This window comes from Cavia porcellus, unplaced genomic scaffold, assembly GCF_034190915.1.
Source record: "Cavia porcellus strain 051 isolate PalLab524CR breed Dunkin Hartley unplaced genomic scaffold, mCavPor4.1 scaffold_15, whole genome shotgun sequence".
In the NCBI taxonomy this organism is placed as follows: domain Eukaryota; kingdom Metazoa; phylum Chordata; class Mammalia; order Rodentia; family Caviidae; genus Cavia; species Cavia porcellus.
Genome location: NW_026947498.1, coordinates 72,242,826 through 72,262,805, shown reverse-complemented (window position 1 = coordinate 72,262,805; position 19,980 = coordinate 72,242,826). Strand labels below are relative to the sequence as shown.

The following is a 19,980-nucleotide window of genomic DNA, read 5'->3' as shown; positions in this document are numbered from 1 at the left end:
GCTGCTCTGGCAATCAGAAGCCCCAGCAATCACAATTCAGGCTCCCCTAAGAGACCTTGCCACAGAGACCGTGTAAAAAAACTCTCTGCAGTGATTATGCCCAACGCACTGGCTCCGCCTGGTGAGACTGATGGGGTCAGAGCTCGGAATTCATACTGCAGCTGTCTGCGAGGTGGCTGACAGAGAGGGACTGAGCACAACAGACCCAGGTACTGACTCAGTACCCCTCCCCTGCAAAGAAACAGCAGTCCAGACACTTTAGCAGGGGGAATTGTTTGACTCATTTTTCTTGTATCTTTTATTCTTGTTGTTTTCTCTTTTCCTAATTTTACTGAATTTTTATCCTGTAACTGATTTTTTAACTCTTGCTTTTTTTCACGTCCTCTTTCTCATTTTGTCTTTAAAAAAAAAAATTTAACACTGCATGGCTTGTCCGGTATGGGAGGCCCAAAATATAAGTAATTCAAAGAGCAAAATAAAACAGGTACAATAAGAAACAAGGACGTAGGCTCTAGGAGGGGAAAGGGAGAAGGAGATAGGGACAGAGAGGAGAGGAAAGGAAAAATGATCAAGATGTCTGCATAGGCACCAAGTCCCCGAGACTCATGTAATTGCTACATACTGCGGACACATACACGAGTAACTGCTCAGTCTTGCTGCTGCTGTTTCCATTCTCCTTTTTCCCTGCCTCTGCCTTTTTACTATTACTAATTTTCAGCCTTTTAGTTTTCTCTATATTATTGTCACTATCATTTCCATTTTTATTGATGGCATATTTGTTGCTTTTATTTGGTGTTTGCTGTATTTCAATATCTAGCATTTGTCTGTATTATCTGCACGGTCCCGAGGATGGAGTCTTTAAAGAAGGCTGGAAACTAAGAAGACCTTACACAAAAGAAGAAAGATATCCTTCCCAAAAGATGCCTAAACCTCCACATAGGGATACAAGTAGGATGAAAACGCAAGCATTGTGACTCCTCCGAAAGTCAACAAGTCTTCCGTAACTGAATCTGAAGATGTGAAGTGGATAAAATGCTGAACAAATAATTCAAAAGATTAATTTTTAAATAATCAGTTACTTCAAAGAAGGTACAAATAAAGAGCTGAAGGTAGGAAGATTATGCAGGGCGTGAAAAGCTCAGTTAAGTCAAACCAAACCTCAATGGAAACCTCACCAAGAGACTATATCAGCAGAAGACAGAATATCAGCACTCGAAGATGAGGTTGATGAATTACCATATTTACAGGGTATAAAGAAAAAGTAATTATGAGCAAAAAACAAAAAGAACTTCACAAGGCAAATTACAAAACACTAAAGAAGACACAAGAGGTAGAAAGACCTACCATGATCAGGGATAAACAGAATCAGTGTTGTTATAAGTGGCCATATTCAGTCTGGAAAGCAGCACCATGCTCAGGTCATAGAGGACTGGAACAGACAGACATCAGCCTCTTCTGGTGAACCCATAGGTGAGCAAGAGATGCCAAGCCCCGCTCCCCGCTGCCTCTGTGGGTGACTGGTTTATCTGGAGGGACACAGGCTGTGATAATGGCTATACAGGTGGGGTACAATTGGATGCTTGTGGTGCTTTGGTGTTTCACTGACGTTGGGGGTCCATGGCGGGTAGTCTGATCATAGATTCAGGAGCTAGTGGTGCACAGTGTGACGTCTGGGGGGATCTCCTTCTGAGAGTTGTAGCCACTGTTGATTCCCTATGGCCTTGTTTTGGAGGTCCAGTATCATTTCCATTGTTTTGTTGGGTTGGGTTTTATTATCTTTTGTTTCGTTTGACTACATCAAATCTGATGGTAGGAGCAGCTGTTTTGGAACGGCAGGATATATTGCTGTAGCAATTTTGGATTCGCCATAGCCTTGTTTTGGGGTCCTTTATTGCATTCATTGTTTGTTTTTGTTGTTTCTGTTCTGTTTGATTTACTATGTCTGAAATTATCTGCAGCTGTTTTGAGGACATCAAAGGGCATTGTGATAGCTATTGTTAATTTTGTGATGTTATGAAGTCCTGTGTCTTTTGCATTGATTTATTTTGGCTGGTTTTATTCTATTTTATACCTCTTTAAAATAAAATTTTAATTAACTGCATACCAACAATAAAATTAAAAAAGATCATATTACCAAAAGCAACCCACAAATTTAATGCAGTCCCCATTAAAATCCCAATGACATTCCTCAAACAAGTAGAAAAATAATTCCAAAATTCATACAAAAGTAAAAAGATACAGATCAGTCAAAGTAATACAGATTTTTTAAAAAAGCAATGCTGCAGGCACCATAATACTAGATTTCAAAATATGTTACACGCCAGGCATGGTGGTCCATGTATGAAACTCCAGCATTCTGGGAGCCTGAGATAGAAGGATCACAAGTTCCAGCACAACCTGGGCAACTGAGCAACTTAGTGAGATTCTGTCTCAAAATAAGAAAGGGAGGAAGGAAGGAAGGAAGGAAGGAAGGTGCAAGGAGAAAGAGAAGAGAGAAGAGAGAAGGGAAGAGAAGAGAAGAAAGAGAAAGGAAAAAACAAAAGAGGGAAAGGAAGAAAGAAATGAAAGAAAGAGACAGAAAGAAAAGTAGAGAGATAGGACATGCCTCAGTGCAGAAATGATGGGTTCCCAATATCAGGGAAAAACCCTATAGTGCCACAGTAACAAAAATAGCATGGTACTGGAAAGAAAAAACATGGACCAGTGAAAGATACTGAAATAAACCCCAACTGCTACCACTAATTCATAAGAAAGGAATCAAAAACATACACTGGAGAAAAGACAGTCTTTTTAACAAAATGTCCTGGGAAAATCAGACATCCATATATAGAAAAGTGACACCAGAACCCTATCTCTCACCCTGCAAAGAAATCATTTTGAAATGGATCAAAGACCTAGGTATAAGACCCAAAACTTTGAAAATGAGAGTAGAAAATACAGGAGAAACAATTCAAGATGTAGGCACAGGCAATGGCTTACTGAATAGTATCTTATTAGTTCAGTAAATAATAGCAAAAATGGATAAATGGGGGTTTAGCTCAATGGCATAACCACCTGCCTGGAAAGTATGAGGTTGTGAGTTCAATCCCTAGTACTTACAAAAGAAAAAGGATAAATGGGACTACATCAAGTTAAAAATGTTCTGCATAGCAATAATCATAATCATAATGGAATGAAGAAACATCCTAGAGAATGGGAATATAATCCTTGCCAGCTAGTCTTCTTCAGAGGATTGATATCCAGAATACATAAATAACTGAAAATTTTAACTCCAAAAGAACAAATAAGCTAATTTAAAAATGGGCAGATGAACAGGACACTTTTCAAAAAAAGAAATATAAGTAGCAAGTAATTATATGAAAAAAATTTCAAGTATCTAGTGATCAGTAAAATATAAATCAAAATGACATTGATATTCATCTTACTCCATCTCACCTGTAATCTCAGTACTCTAGAGGAGCAATTTAGTGGCTTAATCAGAACCTACCTCAAGATTCCCTGTATCAAAAAAAAAAACCCCATCTCAAAGTTTAAAAACTATTTAAAAGGGCCGAGGATGTAATTTAGTATGGAGGCCTTGGGCTCAATTCCTAGTGCCACACATACTCACACACATACACAGAGAAAAACATGTATGTGCACACACATAACCCTGCAAAAAATAAGTCCTGATGAGGATGCAGGGGAAAGGGACCATTCTATTCTGCTGACTCTTGGTGGGAGTGTAAATTAGTGCAACCACGAGAGAAATCAGTGTGGAGCTTCCTCAAAACACTAAAAATAAAGCTACCATTTGACCCAGCTGAACCGCTCCTCATCCGTCTCTGAAGGAAAGTCAGCATGTGTGACTGCACACAGAGTATCGGCACACCCCACTTATCCCCTCACAAGTCACAACGATACAGATTCTGTATGCTGACTGGTGCCTATCAATAGATGAATGGGTAAAGAAAATGTGATGTATATATAGAATATAGCATAAAAGATGTGTAAAAAAGAAAAAAATGTCATTTACAGGCAAATGGGTGGAACTGGAGATCATGTTGAGTAAAATAAGCCTCAGAAGACAAATACCACATGTTCTCCCTAACATAAAGAATCTGAAAAAAGATGACACAGGAGTAGGAGAGTGTTAGACAAGAGCGATCGAGCAAGAGGGAGGGGTAAGTAAAAGGGGTAACAGGGATGGATATGATCAACACGTTGTGTGTATGTATGCAAGAGTCAAAATAAAACCCAATATTTTGTATAATTAATTTGCACTAATAAAGATACAAGAAAGTTGTTTTGTTCTACATGTAAAATAGAAAAAGAAAAAGAGATATGAGTATATTATTTCTTTAGCAAACTGGGAGGGAAATTATAGTAAAAAAGAAGAAAAATGGAGGTTGTTGTGAAATAAACTGGAAGCTAAAAGACAGGTAATACATGGTTGCACTCACATGAGGTCCCCAGAATAGTCAAATTTGTAAGACAGAGTAGGGAGGTGGTTAGAGTAGACAGGGGCTTAGAAGAGGGGGAATAAAAATTTTTAGTGGGTATAGAATTTCACTGGAAGATGAAGAAGTTCAGAAAGTCAGTCTTCTGTTCATGTGAATTTACTTAACACTCTTCACTATGCACTTAAAATGGTGAAGATGGCAAATTTTATGTCAGATATATTGTAGCACAATTTCAAAATATTTTAAAACTAAGAATATGCAGAATAACATATAAGATAGCAGCACTGTATCGGTACAGGAGGCCCTGACCCGCAGGCCGTGGACCAGCACTATCTGTGACCTGTTAGGTCCAGGCTGTGCAACAGCTGAGCAGAGATCCGTGAGGAAAGCTTCACCTCTGCAGTCACAGCAGCTCTTCACTGCTCTCAGCAGCGGCGACATTAGATTCGCATAGGAACAAGAACCTACTGTGAACTGCATGTGAGAGATCAGTTTGTGTGCTCCTTATGAAAATCCAGTGCCTGATGCTCTGAGGTGGGGACGGAGCAGTAATGCTAGCACCGAGGAGCAGCTGCAAATACAGATTAACATTAGCAGTAGAGAGGCTTCACTGCCCAGAAATCACAATAAACCAAGCGCTTACAGGCTCATATCTGAACCCTATCAGTGAGCGGCAAGTGACAAGCTGCTTCTGGTGGCAGGGTTTATATAGGCGAATGAGTTGATGCACTTCAACGTACAGCTGCACTGATGTCACACATTAAGCCTGAATGGTACATATTGCCATCACCTAGTATCTGCAGCAAGTGCATGATGCAATCAACAGCAGCGATGGAGCATCATGTTCAGGACTGGAATCCCTCAAGCACCCTCATGTGGTGAACCCCCGCCTGCAGACGGCTTCTCCAGAAATGTCAGCAAGTTTTGGCACCTCCTTATGACGAAATGTTTGCCACTCATTTAAGGTGCAACGACATGGTGGGGAGCCCTAACTTCATAGAGGCACACAAGTGTCAGATGGTTATAGTTCAGTCATTCCTGTGGGCATTTCAGGTTCACGAAGAGGAAAATTGGGCTCTCCTTGTCATGTACATGGTAGCTTTGAGTGTTTTCCAATAATCAGTTGACAAAGAAAGGAAAAAGCAAAGTTGGGGGTATGTCAGAATAAGCCACTTACTCACGAGCTGCTTCCGAGTGTGTGCCAGCAATGCTTGTGCTGGCATCGAGGACTCAGAGAAGTGGGACATGCTGTTTTTTGTGAATCATTTAAGATCTACTTCAAGATCAACAAGCTGCACTCCTCTAAGCCCTTCAATGGCACCACTGACAGCTCAAACCTGAAGGACAGCTGCACAGAGGGTCACATACAAGTACTATATGGGGTGCAAGGCCACGTTCACCAGCGACTTTAAGCAAGCCAAGGAGCACCATCCTTCGCCTTCGAGCACTGCTACTATAAGAACAAGAGGATGATCCTCATTTACCTACTGCCTTTGAAGATGCTGCTGGGCCACATTCCGACCACAGAGCTAAGGAAGTACTGCCTCATGCAGTTCACAGAGGTGATCACAGCTGTGAGTGAGGGCAACCTGCTGCTATGCAAGGTGCTGGCCAGACACGAAATCTGCACCATCTACTGTGGCATCTTCTTCATCCTGGAGAAGCTCAAGATCATCATCTATAGGAACCTCTTCAAGAAAGTATACCTGCTACTCAGAACCCACCAGCTGTCCCTGGATGCCTTCTTGGTGCCCCTGAAGTTTACGCACAAGAAAGACATGACCTTGATGAAGTACAGTGTATCCCAGTCAACCCATGTGACCTATGTGGGCCACATCAAATGCTAAATATCCCATATTCCATGCCCATAGCACTGGAAGCTGGGCATCAGCAAGCAGAATCCCTTCCCCCTGCTGTTCACCTGTGCTGTTCACCTGTGCTAATGTGGCGCCCACAGAGGCACAGACCCCCAACCCTGGGTCCCTGTCCTGAAGCCAGTTTGCCCTGTGCTGCTTGAGCCTCCTCACTATACAGCAGCTCTTTGGAGAAGAATTAAAATTCAGATGGCATGTGGGTGGTATAAAAGACAAGAGGAGAAACTGCTCCCCTCCAGGAGGCATCTACTGTCTCCCCACAAGAAACCCCAACTACTGTAAGATACTTCCAAGTGGCCCTGGAAAGTGGCCAAGAACTAGGTCCAGACATTTTATATCAAGGGTGCTCTGAATATGTTTTATCTTTAAGAGAACCATGTGAATTTTACATATGCTGGCAAGCTTTCAAAAATGTATTTAATTTTGTAATATTTACCAATGGCTTATTTACAAGCTGTTTACTCAAATAAATGCAGCTGCTTACTCAAAAGTATGAGTAAAAAATAAATGTCACTTTTTGAAAAAGAGAAAAGAAACAAGGATAAGAGCAGAAGACTATGACTTCAACAAAAAGAAAGCTACATTTAAGAGTATTACTTAAATTAGTTGCAACAGGTACTCACATTTTCCATGCTCACTTTGTATAACAAGTAGCAGTTGACACCAGTGGAGTCATGAAACCTTCAAACTGCTTCACCACATAAATACCAAGAATCTTGCATTAAAAGATAAGGCTTTGGAGTTTGTTTTTTAAAGAAAACAGTGTGAGCATCAAAAACAGGAGCAATTGCTGAAGATTACTAAATCATCAAATGTATCTGCACTGAGAGCATCGATCACTGACATTAACCACACTGCTAAAGCTAAGCAAACCCTTACTATTAGTGAAGAGCTGATCTGGCCTTCTGCTAAAGATATTTATCATGAACCCTTAGAACAGGCTGCAGCTCAAAAAGTAGCACATGTTCCTCTCTGGACAGCTCCACAACTAGATAAACTGATGAAATAGCAGAGGATATTGAGGCATGATTGTTAGAAAGGATTCATGAATCACACTGTAGTATGCAACTCAGATTGATAAGTCCAACAGTGATGACAAGCCAATGATGCTTGTTTTTGTGAGAGATATTTTCTAGGAGGATGCACACGAGGACCTGTTATGTGCACTTTTGTTTCCAACTAACACCACAGCTGTGAAACTATTCAACTCTTAAAATGATTACATATCAGGAAAACTGAATTGGCAGTTTTATGCTGGGATGTGCACAGACAGAGCAGCTGTCAGAAAGGATGGCTCTGAATGGGAATTACACACTTTGTCACCTGTACAGAAATGCTGACTAGCTAAAAAATGTCACCTGAACTTAACAGCATTTTGCAGGAAGTGTTTTCTGTTTTTGAACTCAATCTCAACTCTTGTTTTCTTTTTTCTCTTTATTGTATCTTTTTTCTTTTCTTCTTCTTAATTTTTTCTATTTTTTCATTCCCCATATTGTCTTTTTCCCTTTTTTTGTTTATCTTCGATGTCTTATGGAGTTTTTTTCTGTTACCTTTATCTCATCCTATAAATATGCTTTCACTACAAAATAGGATCCTTTCCTAAAGCAAAATGATTTCCAACCTAGACTGATGTACCCTGCAAAACCTTCATTCAAAATCGATGGTGGAATACGATACTTCCATGACAAAGAACAGCTGAAGAACTTCATGAACACCAAGCCAACCCTGCAAAAAATATTGAGAGACAGTTTAGATATACAAAGGAAAAAACCAAAGCAGATAATTAAACAGATCAGAAAGATAAAGATGCAACAGCAGAGAGATAACATATCAACAATAAACCAGCATATAACAGTTATAACCATTAATGTAAATGGTCTCAAGGCACTAATCAAAAGAAACAGACTAGCAGAATGGATCAAGAAACAAAATCCAACCATATGCTGTTTACAGGAAACCCATCTAAACCCAGAAGGATACTCACAGACTGAAAGTCAAAGGATGGAAAACCATACTTCACGCAACAGAAATCCAAAAAAAATCAGGAGTAGCCATTCTTTTTGCAGACAACGTGAACTTTAAACCAACAATGATCATAAAGGACAAAGAAGGTCACTACATACTTGTTAGGGGAAAACTCCAAGAGGAAGAGATAACTATCTTAAACATACATGCACCAAACTCCAGAGCACCCAGTTATATAAAACAACTATTAACAAAAATGAAAACTCAAATTATCAGCAACACAATTGTAACAGGAGACTTTAACATACCATTGACACCAAAGGACAGATCAACCAGACAGAAAATGAGCAAAGAAATAATAGAACTTTATCACACCTGTAAACAAATGGACTTGATAGACATATACAGAATGTTCCACCCAACAACATCAGAATACACATTCTTCTCAGCAGTACATGGGTCATTCTCTACAATAGACCATATATTAGCTCACAGAACATATGTAAACAAATGGAAAGGAGTTGAAATCATCCCTTGCATGTTATCAGGTCATAGCGCTTTGAAATTAGAAATTAATGATAAAAGATACTGCAAAAATCCCACAAACATATGGAAACTGAATAACACACTATTGAGTAATCAGTGGGTCACAGAGGAAATTAAAGAAGAAATTAAATAATACCTACAAGAAAATGAAAATACAGACACAACTTACCGGAATGTGTGGGATGCAATGAAAGCTGTCCTCAGAGGAAAATTTATTGCACTGAGTTCCCACATCAGGAAAACAGAATGAATACAAATAAATAACCTGATGCTACACCTCAAACAGCTAGAAAAAGAAGAGCAAGTCAAGCCCAAAGCCAAAAGAAGGGAGGAAATTATAAAAATTAGAGCAGAAATCAACGCAATAGACACTAAGAAAACAATCCAAAGAATCAACAAATCCAAGAGTTGGTTCTTTGAAAGAATAAATAAAACTGATAAGCCCCTAGCCAACCTTATTTTAAAAAGGGAAGAAAAAGCTCAAATTCATGCAATAAGAAATGAAAAAGGTGAAATCACTATAGACTCTACAGAAATACAGAAGATCATCAACAACTATTTCAAAAACCTCTACACTCAAAGGTTTGATAACACAGAAGAAATAGACAGATTCCTAGAAACATATGATACTTCAAAGCTAGATCAAGAGGATGTAAAACTGATGAATAATCCAATCTCTATTAATGAAATTGAAAATGTAATTAAGTCCTTACCTACAAAGAAGAGCCCAGGCCCAGATGGATTCACTGCAGAATTCTACAGAAATACAAAGAAGACCTAATGCCGACACTCCTCAAACTATTCAATGAAATTGAAAGGGAAGCAATCCTTCCTAAGTCATCCCTGGAAGCAAATATTACTCTAGTACCAAAACCTGAGAAAGACCCAACTAAAAAAGAGAACTATAGACCAATCTCCTTAATGAACACAGATGCAAAAATCCTCAATGAAATAAATGGCAAACAGGATGCAGCAAATCATCAAAAAGATTATACACCATGACCAAGTGGGATTCATGCCAGGAATGCAGGGATGGTTCAACATACGTAAATCAATAAATGTAATCTACCATATTAATAAAGCCAAAAGTAAGAATCACATGATAATTTCTATAGATGCAGAAAAAGCCTTTGATAAGGTCCAACATTCATTCATGATAAGAACTTTACAGAAAATTGGAATAGATGGTCTATACCTCAATATAATTAAGGCCATTTATGACAAACCAACATCCAGCATCATACTAAATGACCAAAAATTGAAAGCCTTTACTTTAAAATCAGGCACAAGACAAGGATGTCCTTTATCACCACTCCTATTTAATATAAGTACTAGCCAGAGCAATTAGACAAGAGAAAGAAATAAAAGGAGTAAAGATAGGAAAAGAAGTTAAATTATCATTGTTTGCAGATGACATGATACTCTACATAGAAGACCCCCTAAACTCCATTGAAAGACTCTTAGATATAATGAACAAATTCAGTAATGTAGCTGGATACAAAATCAATACTCAGAAATCAATAGCATTCCTATACACAAACAACAAAATCACAGACAGGGAAATAAGAGAAACCACACTCTTCACACTAGTAAGCAAAAAAATGAAATATTTAGAAATTACTCTTATGAAAGAAGTGAAAGACCTATACAGGGAAAATTATAATACACTGAAAAAAGAAATTGAAGATGATCTCAGAAAATGGAAAGACATCCCTTGCTTGTGGATAGGAAGAACCATTGTGAAAATGGCCATTCTCCCAAAACTGTTATACAGATTCAATGCAATCCCAATAAAAATACCATCAACATACCTTATAGATCTAGAGAAATCACTCCTAAAATTCATCTGGAACCAGAAGAGACCTAGAATAGCAAAGGCAATTCTAAGCAGCAAAGGCAAGGCAGAAGGCATCACAATCCCTGACTTGAAGTTCTACTACAAAGCAACAGTAGTAAAATCAACATGGTACTGGAATCAAAACAGACACGAAGATCAATGGAATCGATTAGAAGATACAACTACAACTATAAACACACTCAACCACCTTATCTTTGATAAAGGAGCCAAGCAGGTTCACTGGAAGAACGATAGTCGCTTTAATAAATGGTGTTGGAAAAACTGGCTCTCCATTTGCCGAAAACTAAAGCTAGACCCATGTCTATCACCATGTACTAAATTAAAATCTAAATGGATCAAAGATCTGAATATTAAAACAGAAACACTAAATCTATTGGAAGACAAATTGGGTAGAAACCTTGAAGACATAGGGGTAGGTAGAGAATTCATAAACAGGACTCAAACCGCACGGGAAATACTTCCCAGAATCAATAACTGGGACCACCTCTTATTAAAAAGTTTCTGCATGTCAAAAGAAATCTCCAGCATAGTGAAAAGAAAACCCACAAACTGGGAACAGATCTTAGTGAACTCCCCCTCAGACAAGGGATTTTTGTCTAAAACATATAAAGAATTAAAAAAACTCAGACCCCCAAAATTTAAAGATCCAATCCAAAAATGGGCATCTGAGATGAATATGCAATTCTCAGATGAAGAAATACAAATGGCAAATAAATACATGAAAAAATGTTCATCATCATTGGTCATTAGAGAAATGCAAATTAAAACCACACTGAGATTGCATCTCACTCCTGAAAGAATGGCCAGGATCAAGAAAACCAATGACAACAAATGCTGGAGAGGCTGTGGGGAAAAAGGAACTCTCCTACACTGTTGGTGGGAGTGTAGACTGGTACAACCCTTGTGAAGGTCAGTCTGGAGATTTCTCAAAAAGCTGGGATTGGAAGTCCCATTTGTTCCAGCTATTCCACTTCTAGGCATATTCCCAGAAGAACTGAAAGCATCATACCACAGTGATATATGTACACCAATGTTTATAGCAGCACAATTTGTAATCGCCCGATCTTGGAAATAACTCAAGTGTCCATCAACTGAGGAATGGATAAAAAAGTTATGGTATTTCTATACAATGGAGTATTACTCAGCTATAAAGAAGGATCACATTGAGATATTTATCAATAAATGGGCACACCTTGAGACCATACTCATAAGTGAAATAAATCAATCTCACATGTGTGAATACCGAATAGTTTCCCTAATGTAAGTAATGATTCAAATATATAAAAGTAGGTGGTAATCATGATTCCCCAGTATGTGGCCTTGAAGCCTTATAAAGTTTTCACTCATTAATTGGAATGGCTTTATTCTGGGCTGCTTGATATTATTGCCTGTGATGAAATGAACAACTATTTTGAAGAAAATAAGTCATCATAATAGCTAGTGCTGATTTACTATCATCTTGTTTTGAAGCCCCACCAAACTATGGCTCTTCTGTCTACATTGGTTTTATCATGATGTATCTTGCTGGATTTTATTATATGTGATAGTATAAACAAAAATTGTTATAGGCAAAGAGATAATATAGAAACCATTGTTTATTTTCTGTTAGTGGGTTCTAAAAACCCTATAATGCTTTCATCCACTTGAATGGTTTTACACTGACTTAATATGTTTGAAGCTATAGTATATGAAGTTATATTCAAATAGTTCAAGGAAAAAGACACTATGGTAACTAATATTAAACCGGGTTATCTGGTGGTGAAGCACTAGGTTGCTGAAACTGTCATGCTTTGACCTGTACTGTTATGATGTTATGTCCTCTTTTATCTCAATCTCTTCCTTATTCATTAAAAAAATTATTTAGTTATTTTTTATGATTTTTTTAATTAAGGGGAAAAATTAGGATATATTATAGTAACTTATTTGATTTCCTATTAACTTGACTTGAAGTCCTGTAATACTCCCACTATCTTGTTTTGACTGATTAGACTCTGTTCCGTTCTGTATGATAGTATCAATTTTGAAGGTATAGGCAACTACTTTGAAGGCAATAAGATTCACTATGATGCCCATTCTGGTTTGACTATTATCTTCTTTGGAAGTCCTGTAGTGTTTACAAGGTTTAGGTTTTATTGGTCTTGTTCTCTACTGTTTTGTTCAACTTTATAATACCTAATGAGATAGACAACTCTTTTTTAAGAAAGCAAGAGGCATTATGGTAACCATTGTCAATAACCTTGTACTCTGTTTTTACATCATGTGCTATGTCTATCCTTGGTTTTGACTGACAGCTTTGTTTTGCCATATTGGACTTTATTCTCTTTCAAAAAAAAAGCAATAAGAACTAAGGAGTAATAAAACCCAAAATGTGTAAATTTTGTTGTAAAAAAGAGAGGGAAAAAAAAGTGCTCTAAAGTATACAACTGCAAGTGTGTTTAGGGGTGTTAAATAGATGCCCATATTAATGTTTTTGGTTGGATCATTGAACACAACTGTTTGCAGTCTCACTGATTGAATGTCCACTTTGTATGCTTTGATACTGTGACTTGAGCAACTGTCTCTAGGATGATAATTGTAATCTATTAACTGGTGATTTCTTACTGGTTTTTTTGGTAGTTCTGTATTAATTGTACCCTTATACTGCTTTGTTTTGTTTTGTTTTTTCTCTTTTTCCTTTTAAATAAAATTTTTTAAAACATAGGATCCGTTGGCGACTGGGGATTTAGCTCAGTGGCATAAGCGCCTACCTTGCAAGCAGGCAGTTGTGAGTTCGATCTCTGGTACCGATAAAAAGGAAAAAGACAAAAAAAAAAATAGGATCCTTTGTCTAACTTTTCTCTCTTTATCATCTCCCATTTTTAATTTTTCAAATTTTTCTTTTTGCATTTTATCACTCCCAACCCCTGTATCTTTAACAGTTTAAACATTAGGCTTTGTTAAACTTTAGATAGTTAACTCTATTTTACTACTGTTGAATTTTTTTCTATCATCAGTGGAGATGTATTTATTGCACTTAGTACATATTTACTATATGTCAATATTTGGTTTATTTTAGGGTTTATACTATAATTATAGATTTCTAAGGTTAAAATTGGTATATTATTAGTTCTTATGTATGTCAATATCTAGTTTGTTTTGGATAATATTATTATACTGCCAGCATCTCATAGTTGTTCCTGTTAATAGGTTTTATCTGTACGCCAATGTGCAGATTACCACCATGACATTAACAATACTGCAATTTATTTCCACACAAGTGGGTGCTGGGAGAATTACACCACAGTCTCCCATATTAACAGAGGTGATCAGATCTTGGGATAGAGGCAACATATTGCATAGACTCCTCCTGTTTGCATCATTGAGAAGCAGATTAGTTAAAGAGATCCCCCACTAGCAACCAAATCTCTCCACTGTAAGCAACCATGTACCTAAGCACAAAACAAGCAAAAATTAATAGAAACATGAGAAGATAAAGCAAGTGCTCCCAAAACTCTCGAGTCCCCCAAAGCTGATCTATGGGGCAGTGAGGGGTGAAAAACAAAAAACCACAAGGAAGAATTATTTGAAACGATAAAACAGGAGATTGAAAAACAGATCACTGTGAGTTAGCTCCATGCACGGGTGAGAGTCAGACACCAGCCCTCCCCTGTGAGTCTGCGCCTTTCATGGACTGCAGGGAGGAGAACAAGAAGTCACCAAGAAGCTAAGACCTCTTGTGAGTCAGTGCCATGCGTGGGCTGCCAGAGGGAGATCCAGATGCCAGCCTCTTCTGGCCTGAGGGCGGGAGACAAGAAGAGCCAACCTCCCTACTCCAAAGTGACCAGCCGATCCAGAGAAACACGGGCTGTGACGATAGCTAGTGAGGTAAAATACAACTCAATGCTTGTAGTGTTTAGTGTTTACTGACTTTGCAGGCCTAAAGCCTGTAGTCTGATCATCTCCTCAGAGGATAACAGTATTCAATGTAGCATATATGAGAAATCTCCTTCTGAAGGTGGTGGCTGTTGTTAATTCCCTATTATCTTGTTTCAAAGTTCTGTATCATTCTCATTGTTTTGTTGAGTTGGGTTTTATTCTGTTCTATGTTGTTTGATTTTATTTCATCTGATGGTATGGGTAGTTATTTCAAAGATAATAAGATATATTGTGGTAGCCACTTTGGATTTACTCTTACCTTGTTTTGAAGTCCTGCATTGAATTCATTGTTTTGATTTTATTGGCTCTATTCTGTTTCTGTTTTGTTTGATTTTGCTATGTCTGAAGGTATGGACAGCTTTTTTGAAGACAACAAGACGCATTATGGTAACTACTGCTTATCTATTACCTTGTTTTGAAATCCTGAGTCACTTACACTATCTGGTTTTGATTGCTTATATTCTGTTTTATTTTGCTTGGTTTTAGTCTAAAATAAAATTTTTAAAAAAAACACAGATCAATGAGGTGCTTGGCAAGCTCACAGAAAATACATCTCATCAGACAGTGGAAATAATTAAACAACCAGGGAGTTTACAGAAGACACTAATAAAACACTAACTGAGCTATATAAAATAATACAAAACTTGAATAACCAGTTTAACAAAGAACTAGAATGCGTGAAAAGATTCTAAGCAGAAATCCAGATTAAAAATTATACTAAGAGTATGGACAGCGAAAGGGACCAATATGAGAAATCAAAATTAAAAGTTATGGATGATTTCAAAGACCAATGAGGGATACTTTAAAAATAATAGAAGAACATGAAAAATGGATTCAACAGCTACTAGATGACACAAAGAAGACTAATCCAAGATTAATGAGAATGAGTGAAAAATCAAAAACAGCACAAAGGTCATAAAAAAAACTTGCTTACAGAAATAATAACAGAAAATTCTCCAAATATTGGGAAAAAATTAAACATACAGATAAATGAAGCATAAGAACTCTAAATAGTCATGGTCAAAAGATAACCTCTTAGATCACACTGTAATGCATATACCATAAATCTAACATAGGGACAGAATCTCAAAAGTTGTTGAAGTACTGGATCACCTTTTGAAATTTTGGTACTGTTAACAGAACTCAGGACCTCATGCTTGCCAAACAAGTCTTGTGTCACTGAGCTATCACTCAAATCACTTATAAAGATAAACCCATCAGAACTACAACAAACTCCTCAACATAAACCTTAAAGGCCAGGAGAGCTTGAAGTAAAGATAGTAACTGAACACAGGCTTCTATCTCCTGAAAAACATTCTATCAAAATTGATGGTGAAATAACATTTCTGGGACAAAGGGCATTTTAAGAGATTGATGCCCACCTAACCAGTAGTACAAAAACTTCTCAAAGATATCTGACAGAGACTATGAAACTAACAATGCAAAAAAATCTAATAGAATGAAAACTCCAGGCAGTGTGAACAGATAGAGACAGGGGCAGGGAAGAAATCAGCAACAGGAAAATAATGCAATGACAGGGCCAAGCAGTGCCTTTCAGTAATAACTCCCAATGTAAATGGGCTGAACTCCCCAATCAAAAGATACAGACTGCCAGAATGTATCAAGCAACAAAACCCAGCAATATTCAATATACAGAACCACATTTAATCCAAAGGAAGTTAAAAGATAAAAAGTCAAATGATGAAAAACAATATTCCATGAAACTAGAACCTGGAAAATAGCTGAAGGAGCTATTATAATTTCAGCCAAAACTGATCAGGAGGGGCAAAGAAGGTCACTATATACTGGTCTGGGAACAATTCAACAGGAAGAAAAAACAATTATATATATACCAAACATCAGTGCACCAACTTCATAAAATAAACACTACTTGACATAAAAAATTAACAAAAAACAACAACAGAATTATAGTGAGGGACTTAAATACCCCACTATATCAAATAGTACAGCTAAATAAAACAGTCAGAAAAGAAGTATCAGAGTTGAACTAAATCTTCAAACAAAACTACACAATGGATATCTACAATGTTCCACCCAATAGCCACACAATGCACATTCATGTCAGCAGCACAATGGGCTTTGTCCAAAGCAGATGACACACTAGCCCATAAAACATGGTTAAGTAAATGCAAAATAATTGAAATTATTCTGTGTGTATTATCAGATTGTTATGCATATTATACTAGAAATTAATGGCAAAAGAAATCAGAAATTATGCAAACACATGGAAATTAAATAATGCTCCCTTGAATAATCAATGGGTCACATTAGAAATTAGGCAGTTCCTAAAATCAAATGCTAATACCAGTATAATATACCAGAACCTATGGGACACAATGGAAGCACTTCTAAGAGGGGTTATAGCTATGAATACTTACATCAGAAAAACAAAGCCCCCCCCAAAAACCTAATGATGCAGCTCAAGGCACTAGAAAAACAAGAACAATCCAAGTCTAAATCTATTATAAGGAAGAAAACTGTAAAGATCAGAGCAGAAATTAAGGAAGCTGAGGCTAAAAAAAATCAGGTAAACAATCAATGAATTCTTTGAAAGAATAAACAAAATCCTCTCCAATTTTACCAAAAAAAATTTTAAAAAAGAAAGTCTCAAATTAATGCAATTAGAAATGAAAAAGAAAAAAAATCATAACAGACTAGAGAAGACCTTCTCAAACCTTGTTGCAGTCCAAGAAGTTTGTATTTGTAGCCCCAAAGGCCCTTATCTCAATCTAATAAAACTATTCATGACAAACAAATGACCAGCATCGTATTAAAGGGAAAAAGCTGAAAACTTTCCCTGTAAAATCAGGAACAAGACAAGGATATCCGCTATTACACTCCTGTTCTCTATACAGTAATTCTCAAAACATTAGCCACGCACTCGGCAACAGAAAGAAGTAAAAGGAGCGGCTCCAGGAAAGGAAGAAGTCAAACTATCATTTTTGCAGACACATGATCCTGTACGTACAGGAACCCAAAAATCCCAAGTCAGCAGCACAGCAGGGGATAATATCAACACTGAGAAATCAACAGCATTCTCATACACCAGTCATAGACTCACTGAGAAAGAAATTAGGGAACAATGCATTTGCAAAAGCATCAAAAAGTAAATGCCTAGGAATTAACCTAACCAACAAACTGAAAGGCCTCTACAATGAACTACAGTACTCTGACAAAGGAGATCAAAGAGGATATCACAAAATGTGGAGCTATCTCCTGTTCATGGATAGGCAAAACCAATGTGGCCAAAATGGCCATACTTCTAAACTGGTTTATACATTTAATGCAATCCCAGTCAGAATATCAATAGCATTTTTCATAGAACTACAGAAAACCATCCTAAAATTTGTATGGAACCAAAGGAAACCAAAAGGAACAAAAGAAGCCAGGCATGGTGGCATATACCTGTAATCCCAGGACTCGGGAGGCTGAGGCAGGATGATCACCATGAGTTCAAGACTGACTTGCAAGACTTGGTTTTAAGAAGAGTATTTTATTTTGCTTTGTTTGCAGGGTTTTTAGGTTTTTGTTTGTTTGTTTGTTTGTTGCTAGCTAAGGTGGCTTGTTTGACGAGCTTTCTTTCTTTTGGCTGCTCCTGGGCAAGGTATCATACACCTCTAATCCCAGCACTCGGTGACTGCTGTAGGGAGATGACTGGGAGTTTGAGGCCAGCCTGGACTATGACGTGAACACAAGGACAGCCTGAACTGTCCGGTAAAACCTTGTCTCAAAGAGACAAAAAAAAAAAAACAAAAAAAAACAAGGATGCCAGGGAACATCAAGGGAAGACCCAGAGAGAGACCGGAGGCTGCTGGGATCCAGGTGAACCATCGTGTGGAAGACCCAGAGACTGGCCTTTCCCATCGACGATTGCTGGGATCCAAGTAAACATTGTGAGAAGACACAGACCAGTGGAAACGTCTGCCACACACTAGGACCCCCAGCCAGGGCGAACAGGATGAACAACAGGACTATTGATATGAAACTGTCAGAAGCAACAGTAACAATAACAATACAAGACAACAGGGGCGGGATCTTGGGACAGTACAAAACAAGAATCTCACACACAGAAGACATCTCTGAAGAACAAACTTTACCTAAAGAGGCGGTGAAACTAGTGATATAGCTACCTACTACAAACTCACAAAATCATCACAGAAGACAAAATAAAAACCCACAAAAATCACACAGAACTCACAAAATCATCACGAAGACAAAATAAATTTTTTTTGAAATAGAAAGCAAGAAGATGAAAAATCAAAATGCAGTCTCAGACCTCCAGCTCACCCAGAACAAGTCCAGGAGCTCAGACAATAAAGAAATTGGAAGACACCCCCCCTGGAATTCCTGAAATGATAACAACTGAAGTAAACAAACCCATGAGAGTATAGAGGAAATCAGGTCAGAAATGACCTCTCAGCTAAAAAAAAAAAAAAAGAAGAAATAACATTTATAAAAGAGCTGCTCAGCAAATCTAGATAACAAATATATTTTTAAAAAATAGATAATGACAGGAAGATGAAACTATGAAAAACAGTTTGCAGAAGTAATAGCAGAAAATTTCCCAAACATGGAATAAGAAACTCACATACAGATAAGTGAGGCATATAAGCCTTCAATTAGCCATAACCAAGATAAATCTATACTCAGACACATAATACTCCTGAAATTCTGCACAAGAACAGAATACTATGTCAGAGAAAAGAAAAAGATCACCTGTAAAGGAAAATCCATCAGAATCATGACAGACTTCTCAACACAAGCCCTCAAGTCAAGACCTTGGAGTGAAGTATTTCAAGTCCTAAAAAAAATAACTTTCAACCCAAATTAATCTAACATATAAAACTATTTTCAAAACTAATACGGAGAGAGCCAGATCCAAGCCTTTCCTTGTGAGTCAGCACCATTCGTGGACTGTGGGGAAAGAGAACAAGGCCATACCAAGAAGCAAACCCCATCTGGGAATGAACGCCATGTGTGAGTCACCGCCAGACTGGGGACAGCCAGACCCTCGCCCCCTCCAGCAGGCAGGCTAGCAAACAAGAAGTACCAGTTCTGCCCCACCCCACTCCTATCAGTGACCGCTGATACAGAGAATCACAGGCTGTGATGATAGCTATCAAGATGAAATGCAATTGGATGCGTGTGGTGCTTTGGTGTTTCGCTGAGCTTGCAGGTCTAGGGCCAGTGGTCTGACCATACATAATAGGTTCAGAGGATAGTGGTACATAGTGTGGCATCTGGGGCGATCTCTTTCTGAGGGCTGTAGCCATTGTTGATTCTCTATGGTCTCGTTTTGAAGTTCTGTATCATTTCCATCATTTTCTTGGGTTGGGTTTTATCCTCTTTTGTTTTGTTT

At 37.8% G+C, this 19,980-nt stretch overlaps 1 protein-coding gene and 1 pseudogene across 16 annotated transcripts in view; one reads left to right on the top strand and one right to left on the bottom strand.

Annotated features, from left to right (window-relative positions):
* Window positions 1-19,980, bottom strand: part of Scn11a (sodium voltage-gated channel alpha subunit 11) — a 209,677-nt gene that overhangs the window by 142,643 nt on the left and 47,054 nt on the right. The window lies entirely within an intron of this gene.
* On the top strand, window positions 5,213-6,459 carry LOC100734501 (PCI domain-containing protein 2-like; annotated as a pseudogene).